This window comes from Panulirus ornatus, chromosome 56 (assembly GCF_036320965.1).
Source record: "Panulirus ornatus isolate Po-2019 chromosome 56, ASM3632096v1, whole genome shotgun sequence".
Classification (NCBI taxonomy): Eukaryota; Metazoa; Arthropoda; class Malacostraca; order Decapoda; family Palinuridae; genus Panulirus; species Panulirus ornatus.
The window spans coordinates 25,788,029-25,811,006 of record NC_092279.1 but is presented as its reverse complement, the minus strand read 5'-3'; the positions used below and the strand labels follow the sequence as shown (position 1 = coordinate 25,811,006).

The 22,978-nt window shown below is 44.8% G+C and overlaps 1 protein-coding gene across 4 annotated transcripts in view; it reads right to left on the bottom strand.

Annotated features, from left to right (window-relative positions):
* Unc-76 (fasciculation and elongation protein Unc-76) overlaps positions 1-15,553 on the bottom strand; it is a 130,041-nt gene extending 114,488 nt beyond the window's left edge. Inside the window, exon 1 of one of the 4 annotated variants that reach the window (XM_071694141.1) lies at positions 15,403-15,553. The gene's annotated coding sequence lies outside the window, so the exon portion shown is untranslated. Of the gene's footprint in view, positions 1-15,362 lie in introns of all 4 variants that reach the window. The other 3 variants (XM_071694142.1, XM_071694143.1, XM_071694144.1) reach the window with 3 other exon arrangements.
* Positions 15,554-22,978: the final 7,425 nt, after the last annotated feature.

Sequence of the window (22,978 nt, the reverse complement as noted above, 5' to 3'; positions counted from 1 at the left end):
ACATACACACACATACATACACACACACACACACACACACACATACACACACAAACATACATACACACACACTCACACACACACACACACACACACACACACACATACACACACACACATACACACACACACACACACACACACACACACACACACACACACACACAAACATACATACACACACAAACATACATACACACACACACACACACATACACACACAAACATACATACACACACACACACACACACACACACACACACACACACACACACACACACACACACAGGGGAGAAGCTTTCTAGATGCTAAACTACACACAAGGCAAAAACTGCTTGATAAATGGCCAGCGAAATAACCCGACGCGTCTTCCATGTTCTTTACGAGCGGTCGTCTCCCAAAAGTAGAGTCCTGGGGGAGTCTGCCGGGCTATTGTCGTGGAGCCGCCATGGACCTCCTCCTTCAGGAGAGTGACCGGGGTCTGGTCGGTGAGTGACACACACACACACACACACACACAGCAGCGACAGGAGGAGACAATATCTACCGCCCCGGTGTACATGGCTGGCAGTACACACAGGTAACGCCATGACACAAGACCTGATGGTCTATGACGAGGTGATCTCCTGGAGGACAATTACAGTTTCTTAAATTCCAACAGCATATAAAGCGACAGGATTATAAAAACAGATGCCTCTTCCACAACCCAACCCAACACGATGCTTCCTCCCCAACCCAACCCAACCCACCACAACACCCGGCAGATGACGTAAGGAAGAGAAGACCACGTCACTACAGAGAATATGTCAACATGGTAACTTAATAGAAAACGGTGAATGGAACAAAAAAAAATGGAAAAAAAAAAACCCGGACCTAATTTCCCACTCGGAATAGTCTGAAAGAAAGTAGTTTAGCCTTTAATCTTGACGGAACACTGGAATACATTTTAGTACACATCTACTCGCGCACAACTCCTGTCATTAACGTATTGGTTCATTCGTAGTTCACATATAACGCGTTAGTTTATCGCCTTGGCCATATATGTGCCGGAGGTTCATAACAAACTTCAACACTTCCACACCTGAAGCGACTCCTGGCCCAGTCTGGGTGGGTGATGACGTCACTGGTGTGTATGGGTAATGTAGTGGTGTTAGCGGTACGTGTATGGGTAATGTAGTGGTGTTAGCGGTACGTGTATGGGTAATGTAGTGGTGTTAGTGGTCCGTGTATGGGTAATGTAGTGGTGTTAGCGGTACGTGTATGGATAATGTAGTGGTGTTAGCAGTACGTGTAATGTTGTGGTGTTAGCGGTATGTGTATGGGTAATGTAGTGGTGTTAGTGGTCCGTGTATGGGTAATGTAGTGGTGTTAGCGGTCCATGTATGGGTAATGTAGTGGTGTTAGCGGTACGTGTATGGGTAATGTAGTGGTGTTAGCGGTACGTGTATGGGTAATGTAGTGGTGTTAGTGGTCCGTGTATGGGTAATGTAGTGGTGTTAGCGGTCCATGTATGGGTAATGTAGTGGTGTTAGCGGTACGTGTATGGGTAATGTAGTGGTGTTAGTAGTACGTGTATGGGTAATGTAGTGGTGTTAGTGGTCCGTGTATGGGTAATGTAGTGGTGTTAGCGGTCCATGTATGGGTAATGTAGTGGTGTTAGCGGTACGTGTATGGGTAATGTAGTGGTGTTAGTAGTACGTGTATGGGTAATGTAGTGGTGTTAGCGGTACATGTATGGGTAATGTAGTGGTGTTAGCGGTACGTGTATGGGTAATGTAGTGGTATTAGCGGTCCATGTATGGGTAATGTAGTGGTGTTAGCAGTACGTGTATGGGTAATGTAGTGGTGTTCGTAGTACGTGTATGGGTAATGTAGTGGTGTTAGTGGTCCGTGTATGGGTAATGTAGTGGTGTTAGCGGTCCATGTATGGGTAATGTAGTGGTGTTAGCGGTACGTGTATGGGTAATGTAGTGGTGTTAGTAGTACGTGTATGGGTAATGTAGTGGTGTTAGCGGTACATGTATGGGTAATGTAGTGGTGTTAGTGGTCCGTGTATGGGTAATGTAGTGGTGTTAGCGGTCCATGTATGGGTAATGTAGTGGTGTTAGCGGTACGTGTATGGGTAATGTAGTGGTGTTAGTAGTACGTGTATGGGTAATGTAGTGGTGTTAGTGGTCCGTGTATGGGTAATGTAGTGGTGTTAGCGGTCCATGTATGGGTAATGTAGTGGTGTTAGCGGTACGTGTATGGGTAATGTAGTGGTGTTAGTAGTACGTGTATGGGTAATGTAGTGGTGTTAGCGGTACATGTATGGGTAATGTAGTGGTGTTAGTGGTCCGTGTATGGGTAATGTAGTGGTGTTAGCGGTCCATGTATGGGTAATGTAGTGGTGTTAGCGGTACGTGTATGGGTAATGTAGTGGTGTTAGTAGTACGTGTATGGGTAATGCAGTGGTGTTAGCGGTCCATGTATGGGTAATGCAGTGGTGTTAGCGGTCCATATATGGGTAATGTAGTGGTGTTAGCGGTACGTGTATGGGTAATGTAGTGGTGTTAGCGGTCCATGTATGGGTAATGCAGTGGTGTTAGCGGTCCATGTATGGGTAATGCAGTGGTGTTAGCGGTCCATGTATGGGTAATGTAGTGGTGTTAGCGGTACGTGTATGGGTAATGTAGTGGTGTTAGCGGTACGTGTATGGGTAATGTAGTGGTGTTAGCGGTACGTGTATGGGTAATGCAGTGGTGTTAGTGGTACGTGTATGGGTAATGTAGTGGTGTTAGCGGTACGTGTATGGGTAATGTTGTGGTGTTAGCGGTACGTGTATGGGTAATGTAGTGGTGTTAGCGGTACGTGTATGGATAATGTAGTGGTGTTAGGGAAGTGGGCGGCACAAGAGCTGATGGGCGGGACACGTGTCGTTCGGGTGGTGGAGTTGGAGGGGAGGAGGCACAGGGCCATTGTTTTTGAACGATGCGCCTCCCCACATCTCCCCCACAACCCGTCCTCCCACACTCGATACCCACCTCCCCCAACGGACACACACACACACACACACACACACACACACGCATGGCCATGAGACCCCAACACACCACCCACTCCGCCCTCAGTTTTAACAATAAATTCAAATCTTTGATTCTTTATTCCCGTGGTTACATACCCACGTCTGGCTTTACCGTAAGTTAATATAACATGTGTGATTAAGCTTGACATATTCTAACAACAACGCTGTTTATTAACAGATGTTTGTTGAAAAAAAAGACACTCTTGCTTCCATATACGACCAAACCACCTAATATAACAATAACCAAAACGAATACATTACTCTTTGACGTCAGAAAATAACCGAACATTAACATAATACTATTGAAACTGCCAGTTAACTTACAATCGACCTTAGAAATTGGTCTCTGAACTTGCAAATATAAAAATGTAAAAGATATCCATATTCCATTTTCTATATTACGGACTTTTTTACTACCCCATGAACCATCCTCTCCCCATGTAGCTCTCACTCCCCATGAAATATTCCCTCCCCATGTAGCTCTCACTCCCCATGAAATATTCCCTCCCCATGTACCATCCCCTCCCCATGCATCATCTCCTCCCCATGTATCTCTCACTCTCCATGTATCTCCCGCTCCCTATGAACCATCCCCTCCCCATGCACCATCTCCTCCCCATGTAACTCTCACTCCCCATCTACTGTCCCCTCCCCAAGTAGCTCCCGCTCCCCATGAACCATCCCTCCCCATGAACCATCCCTCCCCATGTACCACCCCCTCCCCATGCACCACACCTGCCTCATGTACCACCTCCTCCCCATGTATCTCCCACTCCCCATGTACCACCCCCTCCCCATGCACCACACCTGCCTCATGTACCACCTCCTCCCCTCGTACGTAGCAATAAGAAACCTCAACAACCACACCACAGCAGTATGATCACCTCACCCCCCCAACCACCGCGCCCTCCCTGCCGCCCACGCCCATCCCAGGAAGGACATGCCAGCCGACCAGGTCCTTACTTGCCACACGCCACAACTGTGAGGCTCTTGAACACGTCGACGGTACAGTGGTAGAGCACGACGGTATGATCCTTGAACACGGCGGTACATTGGCAGAGCACGACGGTACGATCCTTGAGTACGTCGGTACGATCCTTAAACACGCCGGTACAGGGGTAGAGGAAGACGGTACGATCTTTGAGCATGGCGATGCAATAGTAGAGCACGACGGTGCGATCCAAGATCACGTCAGTACGACACCTTGAACGCGGTGTACGACCCTTGAGCGCGGTGTACGACACCTTGAGCGCGGCGGTGCGATCCTCAGAGCGGGATGGCGTGACCTCCGAAGACGCGGGACCCTTTTTTCTCCTGAAGACTGGAGTGTGACTGCTACTGTTACGGCTCTTGTTACTGCTCGTGTTTCAAGCACACGCCAGGGGACGGAGATGTCACCCTTCACTTGGACGCCCCTGCAAGGGACGGAGATGTCACCCTTCACTTGGGCGCCCCTGCAAAGGACGGAGATGTCACCCTTCACTTGGACGCCCCTGCAAGGGACGGAGATGTCACCCTTCACTTGGGCGCTCCTGCAAGGGACGGAGATGTCACCCTTCACTTGGACGCCCCTGCCACACCACTTCTACACAATGGAGTCTTTAATACACCGCTCTATATAGCCCCAGGTGACTGGCACTGCAGGCGAATGTAGCTTAGAGAATGATGAAGTCAGTACCAGTGGGTCGTCTACATCGCTAGGGAGACACCTCCCCTGACGGTGTGATTACTGCATGAAAGTGCACTTGGGGCTTATCGTGGTTCATTTTCCTCGTGGTTTATCAGCAAAGACTAGATTACGCACACTTCCTTTTAAGAACTGGATAAATTAGAAACCTAGTGGCCCATGACGTAGGAGGAAAAAAGAGGCCTGAGACTGTACGAAAACGTTCTCAACGCACCCTGCCTCACGTCCCCTCCCTGGCGGACCACAGTTGTCACGGTAGGGACACTGGTGTGTGTGTGTGTGTTTGTGTGTGTGTGTGTGTGTGTGTGTGTGTGTGTGTGTGTGTCTGTGTGTGTGTGAGCCTCCCAGGCCGATAAATGACCATCTGGCCATAGAAACCCAGCTAAGAAACCACGCATGATGGAAACCCCAGGTGAAAAGATTTCACACACACAAAAAAAGAAACCTATTGAGAAGTAAACCACAGGCAAGTACAGAAACCATCCGGGGAATGCCACCACAGATGAAACCAGAAACCTTAGTCAAGAAAAGAAACCGCAGGTGGTTCTCGGGCGGGTCAGGTGGAGCGGAGTGCCTCACACTGGCTCAGAGCCAGTGGTACCTGGCCTCCCGCAGTGCCTGACCACTCCTGAGAGAGAGAGAGAGAGAGAGAGAGAGAGAGAGAGAGAGAGAGAGAGAGAGAGAGAGAGAGAGAGAGAGAGAGAGAGAGAGACGGAGGGAGAGAGAGAGAGAGAGAGAGAGAGAGAGAGAGAGAGAGAGAGAGAGAGAGAGAGAGAGAGAGAGAGAGAGAGAGAGAGGAGGGGGTGAGTAAAGTGGTTCATGCACTCCCCAGGGAAGTTACTGCTGGGAACGCCGTTTGTTATTGATGCTGGTGGTGTCTAGGGAGGAGGGTAGTTGTGGTGGGCCTCTGTTGTGATGTTGTTGTGGCGAAGCCCAGGTCCTCCAGTGCAGTAATCACACAAACACACACACATACGTTCTCTCTCTCTCTCTCTCTCTCTCTCTCTCTCTCTCTCTCTCTCTCTCTCTCTCTCTCTCCCTCTCTGTAGGTATCATGTCTGTCGCTGTTCTTGTGAGGTGTCTGCATGTGTCACCAAACCCCCACGGGTCGGTCGGGCCCAAACCAGCGTGGCTGCTGCTTCCCAAAGTCTTCGTGTGCAGATCGACCGCTGGAGGACTGGCCGTTACCATAACCCACCTTCCTCCCAACGGAGGCACGATGGTATTCTATTCCTACCTTCGTGTCGCGTCTTCCTCTACCCTTCCTGCGTTCTGTAAGAGCCAGGCGTACCACGACCTGTGGTGCCGAGAATAATGTCTACATTCATTTTCTCTCGCTTCAGTCCTTTCACCCGAGGTGACTCTTGCTTGATTGGGGCATGTTTTTCCCATGCCATCTGCGTTATTACAATTACACACACACACACACACGTACTATATATATATATATATATATATATATATATATATATATATATATATATATATATATATATATATATATATAAGGTTAAGACATGTAATATAAACAAGGATAAGAGACGGGGCAACATAAGTGTACAGTGTCTCCAAGTAACACAACCACACACAGTATACACAACCTGCCCTTCACATCTACGTCGGTCTCGCTATCTTCCCCCACACACCACCTATGATGCCTCAACCTCACAACCCCCCCCACCATCACTCACAGATCCACCTCACAATCCCCACCACCACCACCACTCACAGATCCACCTCGCAATCCCCACCACCACCACCACCACTCACAGATCCACCTCACAATCCCCACCACCACTCACAGATCCAATTCACATGCCACCCCCCTCCTCCACCACACATAACACCACCTACGTATACGTATACAGTACACCTCTGTCGTCTTCTTGCCTGGACACATGCCACACGTCCCAGGACCTGAAGTTGTCCCATCCTGTCGTCTCCTCGCCACCAACCACGTCTTCTCTCTCCCTTCTACCACTACGACCACTCGACACATTTAATTCTTCCCTCATCATCCACAACCTCTACACCGCACTGGGACATATATATAAAAACTACAAATCTACCATAAGATGTCATAATCATCTCTCCGACTCCAAAATATTTCCATGGATTTAGTCTCCATTATCCACAAAAAAAATCGCATCCCATTTCCAGGAAAATTCTACACCAACTACTATACGATATATATATATATATATATATATATATATATATATATATATATATATATATATATATAAATATATATATATATATATATATATATATATATATATATATATATATATATATATATATATAAAAAAGGGATCATTAAAATCCTAGACAAACTGTCTTTCTGTTGTGTATGTACCTACAAAATTCTCCCTCCCGCCACACAATCTTTTAAAAAGCTTCCCCGACTGACGTGACAACACCACACACTGGTGTGTCAACTCCCCGGTGTCGCGCGGGGCCGTAATGTCTTGTGGTGGTGGGACACCACAAAGGGTGTGGGGCTGCTGTCCCATACATCACAGTGCCCCAAACCCCCTTAGTGGCATAGAACTGAAATCGAAGCCCTCGAGCACGATGGTACGGGCCTTGGACACGATAGCCTACGATGTGACGACCCCAAGTGTCGTACCGTCACACTCAGGGCGTTCTAAGCAAACCAGAGCGTCGCACAGCACAATAATTCCACACACGTTATAGGCAGCCAATTATCTTACAGACACTTATCTTCCCACATGTACACCCATCCAGTACACCCTTACGTGTAAACACACCACAAACACCCAGTACTAACACTATGAACCTAGAACATCGTCACACACACACACACACACACACACACACACACACACACACACACACACACATCGTGGTAACCTGAAGATACCGCTGTCTTCATAGACTTGGAACCCTAACACAGCCAAACCATCACTACACTAGCTAGGGTGAGGGACAACGCCATACAACTCCAGATCCCATGGTAAAAGAAACTGGACTCTGGTTTCTGAAGCTCGACTCCCACCTCTCCCTAAAGGCACCCACGACCATGGGAAAGCTCCAGCTTCCAGCAGATCATAGGAATTTATATTTCACGATTTTTGTTATGCCTTTGAGATCAATAGTTCTGAACATTACATGGGAATCCAATATGCGTCTACAATGTCATTCTCTCTCTCTCTCTCTCTCTCTCTCTCTCTCTCTCTCTCTCTATATATATATATATATATATATATATATATATATATATATATATATGCACAATGCCCTCTAACAGCAAGTACTCGAACCCCGTACCATCTGTGTGGTAGGTGGGTACAATGAGCACTGGGCTATGGTGCAAACACAGCATTATGAGTTTTATGGAAGTTCGCGTTTTATGTATATATATATATATATATATATATATATATATATATATATATATATATATATATATATATATATATATATATATATCACCCACACCAATTTCTGTGAGAGTCCTGGTGATACCAAAGGCCTTTCTAAAGGCTCCTGCAGCTTCATGTGAGGCGGGGTGGCAACGAGAATGGATGAAGGCAGCAGGAAAGAATATGTACATGTGTATATTTGTATATGTCTGTGTACGTATATGTATGTATACGTTGAAATGTATACGTATGTATACGTGCATGTGTAGGCGTTTATGTATATACATGTGCATGTGGGTGGGTTGGGCCATTCTTTCGTCTGTTTCCTTGCGCTATCTCGCTAACGCGGGAGACAGCGACAATAATAATAATGATAATAATAATAATAATAATAATAATAATAATAATAACAATAATATATATATATATATATATATATATATATATATATATATATATATATATATATATATATAGATAGATACATATATATAAAGCACATCAAGTGCTGGGCTAAGAGAACAGGAATCCCTATATAGACTGGATTATCCGCGCCAAGTTTCAACTGCCAGGCTAGCCTGCCTGGAGCGTGACGCATCAGACCCTGGACGAGAATATGACGGAGGTAATACGAGATCCACAGCGATACACACATGACACCAGGATGATACGAGGTGGCGGGTATTGTACCATGATTACCACAGCTGAGAAGCAGGCGAGGCTTGGGAGGTATTTAGGAAAAAATAAAACGGTGAGATAAGACCTTAAAACAAGTATTAGTCACCTTTAAATTCATTGAACTAATGAGACAAGAAGAAAAAGAGTGGAACTCACACAGAAAGACCGGATGAGCGCGAGAATGTACTGCAATAATAAGGTAATTAAATAACTGACAAGTACAGCAGGGAAAATAAGTCAGTTTCATATCTTGATCTCTGAAACAGTCAAACGTAATATTCTTTTTAAATCTTTTTTTTTAACACCAGCATGACGAGAGGATATAAGAGCACGACAGTACGACCCTTTAACATGAAGGTACGACCCTCGGCTATGACTGAACCTGGCCTTTGGACCTAACCCTTAAGCATTAAGTCAAAAGCAAAGTCGATCATGATGCACAAGGGTCGTACCGTCGACCTCAAAAGGGTTAGACCCCTACTGTATCACACAATGTCCCCAAAATGAACCCGTGCATCATGCACGTATAATCGCTAACAACCGATCGTCACTCATAATGAGTCAATTGCTAGTTCCACGCGGGTGGTGTGAGTCGACCGTGATGAGCAAAAGACTTTTACTGAACCCCCCTGACTGAATCATGATGTTACAGACAGTTTCATTAACCACAAACATGTCTATAATTACAAAAGCAAAAATGAGAGATAATTTTGTTTCACTTTTTATACTGTAGCTTTTAAAATAACTGCCTGTATGTTCTCCCGTAGCTTTTACGTATCTAGCAACGCTTCTACCTTCGCACCTTAAATGAAAATACTCTTACGGTTGGATGATCATATCCAGTAAAACTGTGATCCAATAGTGGCCATAAAATGACCCCCTTCAACCCCCCAATAAATTATCGTGAAGTAGGTTTCACGTCACTGCAGAGAAATATTGCATCATAAAACCTTCCCCTCAACATGGGACAAGTGACTAGCGTGAATCATGGCGGCCATATATCTATGAGAAGCCCTCCCCACCAGGCTGGCGACCCTACACGACAGTATCAGTTATGGAGAGGCAGAGACGAATCGGGCGTCAGGTTAAGCGTGTCAAAAGCCCAGCCAACACGACGCGTCACACATCACTTGGCCCCCACACTCTGCACACGACCCATGGACGCTCCCACACTGTACTGTATAACAACTTTTCATATCTCCTTATCTATACCTAACGTTTCAGTTATTATTTTTCAGTAATTTCTATATAAAAATGCTTAATGGACAGATGCCAGGGTAAGAATGAACCTCTCATAAACAAATAACAATGGCTTTCGTGATATTTTTTTTTCCCAGAATCAATCTTGATAAATTCAAACCATAACACTGTGGGACAAAAGGTTATAATTCGTTCATGCTACACTAGTTTTATGTCGGCAAAACTTGTCTCGAATTGTTTGTCAATGTAATCCAGTTAATATATCAAAGGTTATGCACACTGGTTTTTCTTGTTTATTTCTCTTAAAAATGAAAGCTCAATTTCCTTTGAGATGCATATCTAATAAACCTGAGGAAATATTATTGATATCATAAGGTGTCGACATCATACCGAGAGCGAACGTATATCTCAAAAAATGCTTCAATATCATCGAATGCTTCTGACACGTGGAGGAATTCTGCAAACGCATATCTAAGAATGATGAACTGTTCTTCATTGCCTTACAAAACAGTGTTTAAGGTCTTATGGAGTTGCTAATGATCAGAAATGACACAGTGAGTCTTCTCACACACGGGAACACAGAGGACATATCTTATTCCCCGTCCCTCGTATTCATTACCATCAAGAAACCTTACAAGAGAAATATATCGTATGACCCAGGGAAACCCCGTGTATCTCAGCCAAGGAGTCTCTAAAAACAGTGTCAGGTCGTCCATGGCTTCAAAACACAAGCTTTTACTTTAGCTTCATCGACCCGTTTTCTTTCTACCCACTTTTTACGCGGTTTCAAACGACCGCGTTAGGACTTTTTTTGCTACGAATTCCACAGAAATTCAGCCAAAAGATTTTTCAGCACAGAAGCCACATACATATGACTAATAGCAGCAGCTGTGTTACTCTATGCAAATGAAGGAGTGGCCTCAAAAGATCCATATAAACAGTACGTGGACTGGGAGATATAACACTGCCACAGGGTATATGTATACATACAGATTTGTCAAAGAAAGTCAGGCCAGACGGCATTGGTTTATGTCGTGCATCTACATACAACGAGGGTTACCCTCGCCTCATCCGGGTGTCCATATTAAACCCGTAGGTCATCTGAGCCTCTCTCCTTGCTATGCTGGCGGTCTCGCTCGAGGGTATATGGTCGCAGGTTTAGTTCTGACATTTCGAAAACCATCTAAACCATATCTGTTTTCTCCATAATAATGAAAAAGAAATCACTTGCTTCCCTCCGCACAAGTTTCATCCATGCTTATATATAAAAACAAATCTCATTCTTCGTATCTTTCACAGCAGTTCGCCTCGTTATCACCTCCCTGCACCAAGAGATCCCTCGTTCTCCCTTTCACCTTTCGACGGAATTCCTCTTTCGCTTTCTAGCTTTCCATTCTCCCAGCCACCTCATCCTCCCTCACCAATCTCTTTTCCTCTCTTCCGCCCCCAACCCCCCAACGCCACCTCCCATGTTCTTCATTTACAATTCCACGTCGTTAACCCTTCTATTCCCCCCCTCCTTAAGGCTAACCTTCGGCGAATCATGTAAATTCCTTGCCCAGCCAAGCAGTGCGGCTCGGACAAGTGAGTCATCACACGGACTTCAAGGGAGAAACATCATCAAAGATACTGAGATGGTGTTGATGACACCATCCTTCTGACCTAGTTTAAACATTGGAGTTGGCATCTAGCCACCTCACACCATAAGGGATCCTGCGGGTCAAAACCCACGGTATCGTGGGCGAACTTGGCCATCTTGACACTTGGTCTGGAGTCACGTCACTTATTAAATACTAAATGTTTATGACTCTCAAAGCTCCGGCGAACTTCTGATCTCCAAAACCGTGAGTAAAGAGAACATTCCACCTGGCTGGTTCTTGATGTCAATCCCGTCAATAATAATGACCTCATCACCAATTTAACGTCCACTCCTTTCCTCCAGGAGACCCAAATCGTTCGTGTCGAATGATCACACTCCGCTACAATCTCTCATCCAGATGCGAGTATTTTCCCCCACGTTGGCATTATCTCCATCTATAGTTTTTAACTCTACACACGTTACGATAACACGATTTGCATCTCTATACCTACATATCCAGGAACGCCATCTAGGTGGAGTCTGAACGAGAAATATGACGAATGACGATCAGGATACAGCTGCAGGGAGATTGGCTTACTGCATGGCAACCAACACCATCTGATGAGACTAACTCTCTGGTATGTGCACTCGTAAATGTTTCCTACCTAGATAACCCACTTACTCTTACATTGACTGTTATTATTAGTTACATTCTATGGTGTTTTTCAGGCTGTAAATGGTATCAAGTCAAACAATCACAAAATCACAAAAGTCAAACAATCACAAGCAAGATTTACTTGCTTGTTTTTCATCTTGTGATTCTAAAGTTATTGTTTTTATGGAGGTTTTTGATGCCCTATATGAGATCGGCTCTGTATACTAGCTACATTAACTAGTTACAGCTTCCATTACCTCAAGTAGACCTAGTATATGTCTACTGTAATTGGGCAACTGGAAATAATCTGTCACTATAAGGCAATTTCTTTTTTTTACCTTATTCTTCTCTTATGGGATTTAATGCGCCTGATATACTTGTACACTGGGTAATGTACACACGCTGATATACTTGTGCTGAATTGTTCATCGCAACACTGGACGCGTAGGCACCCATATAGGCATTAGGCCGAGGACACACAGACCCATACATAGACACACAAACAGCCTCTCACTGCCACGGTGTGAAACTGATGCCACCACAATAAGGAGCTGATATGAGGTTAACTGCTGTGAGTCACCGAAGGTCGACCGGGTGAGTGTATGCAACCCCTGGCTAGTACCACCACCTGCCCCTTCCCCCACCTGGCCCACCAGCAGCTCCCCTACACGCGGTACATTGTTCCACCCTACCACTGGTGTCACCCTCCTGTACAGCACAGGCTGCCGCACAGCGAGACAAAGGCAGCACCAGCAGCTGCCCCTGCAGGGCCCCAGCCACCGTGCCACATTGTTCAAAGCAATTACCAGACATCACTAGCGTCCCTGATCCTCATATAATCCTCCTGCTTTCGCTCTCATCACGCAACATATCACTCACCCCTAGGCTACCACCTTCACACCCTCAGAGAACACGTTAACGACAAACGCCACCATTGCTGCACTTCAACTCGCCACTTCGCTACCGTCGTGACATTCTACGTCTTCCCATCCATCACGTTGGGTCCCCCACGATTCTCATCACGTACCACAAGAACGTCACTCAAGTTGTCAAAATGTTCTGTAACTCTCTTTGTTGATGCATTTATCGGCCCCCTTCTGGACCAGTGACTTCCTTAATCGTATTTCCTCTCGCGGCTTTTATGTTCTCGGTGTTTACGCCAACCCTATCCATACGCTATGCAACACCACTTAACCCTTCACTTAAAAAAAAGAAAATCTTATTACAATCCACTTAATACATGCTACTATACATTCCTCAACTTCTACGTTATCCTGAACACCTCAGTACATACTTATTCTACCCGTAGCTTAAATCATTGCTCTCTTGTTTGGCTTCAACAACGATAACTCTACTACTCAGCCCCCAAGAGTGTCCTCCTCTCCCTTTCCAACCCACCATCACGACCCCGATTACCACCACACTCTCCCCTCTCTCTCTCTCCTAGCGGCCACTCCTCGCTCTTTATGCAGGCAGCGACCTACTCCTGTCTACCTTTTTTAAGTCACGCGATGACCCTCCGAGACGAACGCGTGCCTATCCTAACATTTCTCGAGACTATGAGCATTTCCCTGAAATCTTAAGAACGTGAGTTTCAAAAACTAAAACTGTGATATCTGGCTTTCAGGCATTCCTCTCTTGATCTCTAAAATGATACATCAGTCACAAAGATCTCCGACTTCCTTATGCAAATGTGATATAAAGACTGAAGTCGAGATCACGCACTTGGAGCACCAAGAAAATCAAAACTGTGGTCTTTGAGTGGCGTGAGCCATGCTTCCATCTCGTCACGTCACCATAACAAACCATACGCTAATCCATACTGCACAGCAAATCTTGCACATTAATTCACGCATGCATCTTTCGAGATTTAATCCACACTTTCACTCACACTCACACATAAGGGCTTCCGTGTTGTGCTTAGTATTGCTGACCATGGTTCAAGCAAGGGACCGCCCAGGTTCGTATCTTGGGCACGGTAGTCGGCCCACAGCCAACCTAGCTGTTCATCCTACTCTCTGGATTTGTCGATAAATGGGTATCTAGCGTAGGTTTGTTTGTGTTTGTATATATACACATAAGAATAAAGACTATACATACAAGGTTAAAGGACAAGGCAACACGAGTGTACACCTCTCGCCCCTTCACACAATAAAAGTCATCACAAACACATGGCCAATATGCTGCTTGCATCTCCTGATCCCGTGTCTAAGCATCAGCCTCGCCAATGAGCAGTGGGATGTGTGGAGACATGCCCCTCGCCCCGTCCCGCCATCATTCTCGGTACCTCGTGTGTCACCAGCGGCCACAGGGGTGGCGCTGATAATCACGGTGTGGTAGAGCAAACCACAGAAGGATCAGCTTTGTGGCCTCGAGGTATATACGACGTACAGCACGCGGGTTCACTTCGTGGTGAGGAAGGGGAAAAAACCTGCAGGTGTGGACGTATTACAACTGACGTACAAAAGAAATACAACTACCAGTGGTAATGTGGGTTATAAGTACAATAAATGAGGTGCGAAGACGACAGTTACATTTTTTTCTAAGTTACCTGACGTGTCAATGTCATAGATAAGAGGAAGATATATACTAATATCGAGGAGTATGAAAGTAGTACTGAAGGCAGATGAACACTGAAGGTATTACATATAGTCGAGGGGGGGAAGTCACTTAAGTGCATGATTGTTCAAGGTTAACATTCAGGCGATACAACAGTGACTGAGACCCATAATTAAAGCAGCACCAGGTGTATCAGCAGGTAAAACAAACAGGTGAGCCAGCACATGGGTAAAGACAGCGGAAATCACTGGGCAGGTGGCTGGAAGGACATTGGAACTGGGGTTTAGTCAGCTGGCATCCTTAGACGAGTACTGAGGCAGATGGTGAAGCGGGATGCGGGTACCCTGGTGGCCAGCATAACTCCTCAACTACCCACGCCAGCACCCACACACTCCACCATAACAATACCAAGTTCTTCCTGCCAACATACTTGGTATCATTACGTCACCATCTATCCTTTCCAATAGTTTTAGCGCAACACTTCACTGTAATTTCTTCTTATGTAGACTTTACGCATTCGTAATTTTTCAATACAATTCACATCAATTACCACATATGTAGAATATTCACATAAACACACACATACACACCCACACACTGGCTTAATCAAAGAAAACAAAATTTCTGTTGACGCGCGAGGATGCTAGGCTTGCGAGTTGGAGGGCCCGAGCAGTGGGGCACGCGGAGCAGAGCGGGGCACCAGCCTCTCCGCACGCCCAGCACACAGTCACTGAGGCACGGAGTGAACACCACGCCTTCCTCTTACCCACCCTCCTGCCCCTGCCTGCCCACACCACCACCACCATCCCGCCAATGTTCCTCAGCAGTTCACGAGGATATTTTGCCACTGCAGTCCACAGGTTGATGACTTGGCTTATTTCCTTATCCTAACTTCACTGGCTCGAATTTCTGCGGTTCCACCATCTCCCAGCTGCCCAGAGATGCTCAGGTGATGCCCTCAATTGCCTCGGTCCTGTACAGTTCTTATTTTCTATGATTTTCGTTTTCTTTTCCTAATACAAGTCAGAAACCCTATGACTGGAGACTCCCATGCATTTGCTTGTATGCAGATGTTGTCTTAAGATCACACTACATCATATCGTGTCTCCTTTCCTGCCCCAACATCGTAATCTTCGTCTCTAAGATTCCTAGGTTAGGTCTTGGAGACGTTAACACTCATCAACTAAACTTTCGCGTCCTAATTTGCTAGGTTAAGTCTTAATGAGAACGACGCCCTCCACCTAAACCCTAGTCTCCTCCGTGTTGGCTAGGTTAGGTCTTGAAGACGCTGACCCTGCTAACATAGCTCAAGTACTCTTAGCTGTCTGCTGCTATGCTTACCTTGGCCGTGAGTCTACACATTCCCCACCATCCCATCTGCCTCCACTCTGCCCCATGATATAGTCAGTACCCCACAGGGAAGCTACTGTACCAGTCTATCTAGGAAGACTTGAGGCAAGAACCGATAGCCAAAATGGAGTGCGTTTGACTTTTCGCGCGGCAATAAAGACGGTCACAAATTTAAAATCAAAGGATCACGAACGATATACAGCGGTAAAGAGCCTAACAATAGTGATCAGTAACGCTGCCACACAATACCTGGCGGGAATGTCTTAAGAATCTTATCAACGAGCTGTGAATCTGATAAAAGATATCTGATTAGCATCTTTTTTTCTTTTCTTACGTAAATGATTCTAGAAAGGAAGAATAGACAGCTCTACTTTTGTGCTGATAAGGAGTATGATACCAACACAGAAAATGACGCGACACGAATCAGGTGGAGATAAGTAGAGTTTCCGGCTTGCAGGGACTGAGCAAGGCTGATCCCTTCGTCTCAGATTGAATTTCCTTATCCAGTCTAGACGATACGTGCGTCGTAAGAGGTTGCTGCTGGTATACGAGGCATGAGATGACATACGAGAATCAGCTTTACGATGGTGGAAGTCAAAGCCAATGTACGAACAGAACTACAAAGGCCATATTACACAGCAGACACAGATGCCCTTTTCGCTACTCTAAGAAAAATACATAAGCCAGGTGTGGCTCATAATCTTTGTTAACATTTATTACAAGGTTCAATACGGCCCTAGTAGGACGATCAATGAAAGTTTCATGACGTCTCACCTATACACTTTTAAGTCTATCGATCTATCTATCTATCTATCTATCTATCTATATATATATATATATATATATATATATATATATATATATATATATATATACATATATATATATATATATATATATATATATATATATATATATATATATATATATATATATATAGTGTTGAAGGCTCCGGTAACGAGCAAAAGTCCACATCACGGCCGGGCCTTAAATGTAGTATAAAGTGGCTCATGAAAGGGAGAGAGAAGTGACGAGGAAAATTACTTTAGAATCTTCGGAGAAAGTGAAACACCCGCCTTTTAAAATATGCCAGGTCATAGCGGAAAAGACGTGAGAGGGTTAAGAGTTCCAAAGCTTTGAGGCGTAGGGAAACAGTTATCAAAACGGCCCACCCTTGAGTTACCAAAGGCCACACAGTAATCATGTGACGCAGTACTGCGTGATGTAACTAATGGTGGGGGTACGCAAGCAGCCTATTCAAGAAAGTAAAAACCAAAATAATATCGGGCAGAAGAGAGAAAATGGACCAATATTGCTGCGTAAAACAAGCGGGGTCAAGTTTTGAGGTTAGCCTGAGAAAGCTGATTAGTCGGACTGCTTTTTGACTCAACTATCAAGATGTGAGAGCAGTAATCCATACAAGGACGGATTAATCCTTTCTATAAACGGAGCAATTGTTTGGAAGAAAGTAATTTCAACATCTACACATGACTCTCAGTTTCTTTGAGGCAGACTTAGCTATTTCCGTAATGTGAGGTTTCCAAGGTAGGGTGGATGTTAAAGTAATACCAAGTGTGTCCATTGTGTCAAGATATGGAATTACAGATCCGTCAAAAAAGAAGAGAAAGTTATGAGGAATTTCCGATGGAAAGATGGGCAGAAACTGGGTCGTGACGTCATTAAATTTAACTATATTTCGTCTTCTTCACTCAGATATCCTTTCCAAGTCTGAGTTTACCGAGTTGTTTCAAGACGAGAAGCAGATCCGCTGAGAGAAGAATGAGATTGGAAGGATGAGGAGGCATTGTTCAGTCGTCAGTATATGAGCGCATCTGGTTATTTGTAGAAGAAAGGAAATCGTTGATATAAAGGAAAAAGTCTACAGAAGACAGGGCAGAACCTTGAGGGACACGAGTGTTGAATGAGAAGGGCGAGAAGCAACTCTATCAACAACCATGGAGATACATCGGCCAGAGAAGAAGCCTGACAGGAGGAAATAAAGTGAGGGAGGGAAAAACCAAAAGAAGGGAGGTTACAGATAAGACCCAAATGCCACACCCTGTCAAAAGCCTTGAACACATCACGAGCAACTACAAAAACCTTTCTGAGGTACACAAAAAGTCTTGATATATATATATATATATATATATATATATATATATATATATATATATATATATATATATATATATATATATATATATTATATATTTCTTTTTTTTTTTCTTTCTGTTGAGACACCCAACACAAACATTTCCACAAACATTTTGTCTTATAATTACCCGAAACTTCGTCTTTGGTCTTCATAAATACTGCTGCCTTATATTTTGACATTCGTCATAACTGTCTTCCCTATCTTCAAATCTGATTATAAAATCTTCAGTCTTCATCCAGAGAAATACAAGTACACACCTCTGTAACAAATTCTGATCAATTAAAACTAAGATGTCCATTTCCAGTGAATTCAGACAGCTGCACAACTTTGTCCCTCGGCCCGGATCCGTATTCAAGAACATAAAGAGACTGGAGAGCATCATTAAAAATTAAGAGCAGCGCTAATAAACATGCCAGATACCACCATAATAACGCCATCTATAGAACAGACTAAACTTTGGGGGTCCTACTCTATCATTCAAATGCTATAATTATCGAGCTGCCAAACCTCATGACTACTATACACGTCGAGTACTGAGGCTTACTGTTTTTTTTTTTTATGTTTAATGTGTCTCGATTATCGTCCTCTTCTGCGCGCCCGCACGCACGCACCCTCACACACTCCAACTAGTACGTCACACTAATGGGAAGAACCCATCTCCAAACAGCCTATTCAGGAGGGCCTCCTTCAACAAACAGCACCAACACATCCTCATCCATTCACCATTTCAACTTATTTATCTTCCGCCCTTTCATTCCCAACCTACTTATTTTCCTCACCCCTTTTCTTCCGCGACGCTATTCACTCTCTTCCCCCTCTCCCAGAGAGCGTGCTTGTCCCAGCCATCTCCGACTCAATGCGCCAATCCTTCGGCCTCATTCAGCGTCTCCTCTCGCAACGTCATCGTCCCTCCATCACAACATTATGACTGGCAGCAAAGCTCCCGTCTCTGGTAATCTATTCTTCCTTAAAAACACACTAATAGTGAGTGGATACTCACTATTCATGTTGTTCAGCTTATGCTACAATTTTCAGGCAATATTTCGACACGTTACCAATATACATACGATAAAAAAAGTCTATATCAATGGTTATATACATTATTACAGTAAATCTTTAACTAATATAAAGATCTACACTATAGTTTTTGTTACGATCTTAAATAAATGTTCAATAACTTGTCAAAACCATAACATTGCTGAAAATCCTTGTTATAACCTTGAGACAATGTTAAAATCCTTGTTATAACAAAGTTGAAATCCTTAATACGACTTGAAAACAAGTTAAAAGCTCTCGCAATTCATCCTCACGGAGAAATTAGCTTAGGACCCGCGTAGTGAGTGGCCCAGCCCCTGGCCCAGCCCCTCGTCTGTTTGGTAGCTTAGTTCACGAATGAAAGCCTAGGATTGGCATGAAGCCGCCTAGCTTAATGTACTGAACAGACTGACTTTTTTGCGTGAAAGACTAACACACTGTAGTGAGTACACTACCACCTCCATGTACTAATCTAATCCAAGCGTGTTACGTGGCCTATATATCGTGTGGTGAGGATGCTAGCCTTGCTTGACCTCGCATGCTCAGCGCTAGTCCAGCCCTGCTAGCGCGGGGAGAAGCCTAGCTCTTGCGAGGGCAGCAGCCGAGTTCTAGCGTAGTGAGGAGCCTACCATACGTGTGGTAAGTAGCCTGGGACGTACTAGACAACCCTCCATCATTCCCGGGCAATGCCCTCGGGGGGAAGACAGCTGTCTCCCACCCCCAGGTTGAAGGGTTCCCCCGTCAGGTGATACAGCCACCGTACACAAGACGGTGTTGAGGGCAGTTGTTATTGCTTCACCAGGTACGTTATGGCCGTGTGTAAACACCAGCTGTAAAAATGAGTGGCGGGGGGAGTGAGTGATGCGCCTCCCTACCACTCAACCCTCCCTCATCATCAAAACCCCCCTGACGGTAGGCGGTGGTATCCCCGCGTGCTTTAAGTTACCTTACGCGATTCTAATTACTCCATCTCTCATACTGGGGGGAAGGCTGTCTGACAACGACGCCGTCATTCCCGCTCTCTTTTTAAAGAACGTTTACACAATGACTTCCTCCCGCGTACCGGGGAAGTTATACACCGGCGCGACATTATTCCCGTTTTCCTCCAAGAGAAAATAAACAAGTGACGGTTGGGTTATTTCCGCGCGCTGCCAATGGCTCCCTTACGGACATACTTTTTTTTTTCTTTTCTTTTTACTCCCTCACCAGCAAGAAAATAATGACACGAGTCTGTCACTGCAGTTACTTTACCCATAATCAAGCCAACACTGACACACATGGGGGGAAGTTGTTTTGGTTTGAACGAACTCTTTTCAACTGCAAATCTCTTCATTAATTAGACTGGCGGTACGACGGTACGACCTTCACACACAACGCTACGACCTCTGAACACGAAGATACGACCCTTAAGCACGGCGATATCAACCCTACAGCACGACAGTACGACCTACGAACACGGAGGTACGACCCTTGAGCACGACGTTATGACTCGACCCCGATGGTACGACCTGAGATGTTAATAAGTCCTCACACTCAAGGGTCGTGTCCTCATTGTCAATATAATAATGGTCCTCATCACTTCATCATCACTTCGAGTGTCAGCCAGGGAATTACACTTTCCCTTCAGGTATTTGGATAAAACACACACGCACACATTAGCCACTTCAGATTACACTGAATCTCAGACGCTTACGAGGAAGGAGCCAACAACATTATCGGAACCGGGCGAGCATTCCAAACAGTCCCGGTCTTGTCTCAACAAACACCGCTGTCACACGACGCATTTCTCGTCGACCAATTTCGCAACGACAACATTCAACGCTGCGTGTGTGTCGTCGTGTGAACCGCTGGAAAAAGAGGATATAAATGAGTCCTTGAACGACCTTTAACTACGATGGGACGACCCTTAGGTATAATGGCCTGGCCTCTGGCATGGCTTATAAGGGCCAGGTCAAACACCAGGCTACTATACCGAGGAGTCGTTACTGTCCTGCTCAAGGGTCGTTACCGTCCTGTTCAAGAGTCTTAGCGTCGTGCTCAAGGAGTTGTAACGTCGCGCTCAAGGGTCGTGGCGTCATGCTCATGGGACATGGCGTGCTCATGGGTCGTAACGTCATGCTCAAGGGTCGTAGCGTCTGTGCTCAAGGGTCGTGGCGTCGTACTCATGGGTCGTAACGTCGTGCTCAAGGGTCGTGGCGTCGTGCTCAAGGGTCGTGGCGTAGTGCTCAAGGGTCTTAGCGTCAGCATATTCCTCCGCCCTCCGGACATCACAACATAAAGTACAAGTAAACTTTTGTAAGTTTACTTGTAAGTTTACTGGCGAGAGAAAGGGCAGTATATAAACCATGTTTTACAAACCCACAACAAATGGCCCTTGGTTCATATGGCAACAAGCGACATTCAGTTTTGTATATCTATCTATTTTTAATACATTTCTGGCATTTCTCGCATCATGTAAGAAGAGCCAAGACGAGACAAAGAAATGGCCTCGTTCGCTCACATCCATTCTCCAGCTGTCATGTGTAATGCACCGAAACCACAGCTCCCTATCCACAACCAGGCCCCACAGACCTTTCCGCTCCATATACCTCGCTTCAGCCCACTGACAGCACATCTTTCCCTACATATATATATATATATATATATATATATATATATATATATATATATATATATATATATATATATATATATATATATATATATATATATATGTAGCTAGACACGCTGACCACTATCAATTTGGGCAGCACATCCGTGTGGTCAGTATATATATATATATATATATATATATATATATATATATATATATATATATATATATATATATATATATATATATATATAACAGATATGAAAAGACCCATGAAGAAAATACAAAATACCTGAAACACAAAGACGCGCCTATACTGATCAACAGACAAAGTCGTAAGCACAAAAACCAGAGAATGGAACGAACGAGAGGAGGAAAATGCCAGTGAGTGAGTGAGCAAGGAACCAGTGTGAGTCACTAGTGTGATGTGAGGGAGTGAGGACACGTCGGGGGGAGGGGGGGAGAGACAGGGAGGTGAATGACAGCAGCGCGATGGGAAGAGACCGAGAAGTGAAATGTACGAGTGGAGAGAGAGAGAGAGAGAGAGAGAGAGAGAGAGAGAGAGAGAGAGAGAGAGAGAGAGAGAGAGAGAGAGAGAGAGAGAGTTACCATAGGGTGAGGATAAACACGAGCAGCTGACCGACCAGTCTCGTGGCCTGTGTTCAAGTGTCAACCTCTCATTGCTCTGTGATCAGTAGCAGGGCAGATGCCAAACGGGTCATTCCATTATCTTCACACCGGTACACCCCCTTGAGCACCACGGTACGACGACCCCCTTCAGAATGAGGGTACGAACCCTTGAGCACGACCATATATATATATATATATATATATATATATATATATATATATATATATATATATATATATATATATATATATATATATATATACGACCCTCGGTATGACATTCAGCCACATTATACCACCAGTGAAGGTTATAACATATCCTGCATCACCGTAACATCTAAACCATCTTGCACACCTCACGATACGCACGTAACAGAGTCTGCCTCTCCGACACTGGGAATCC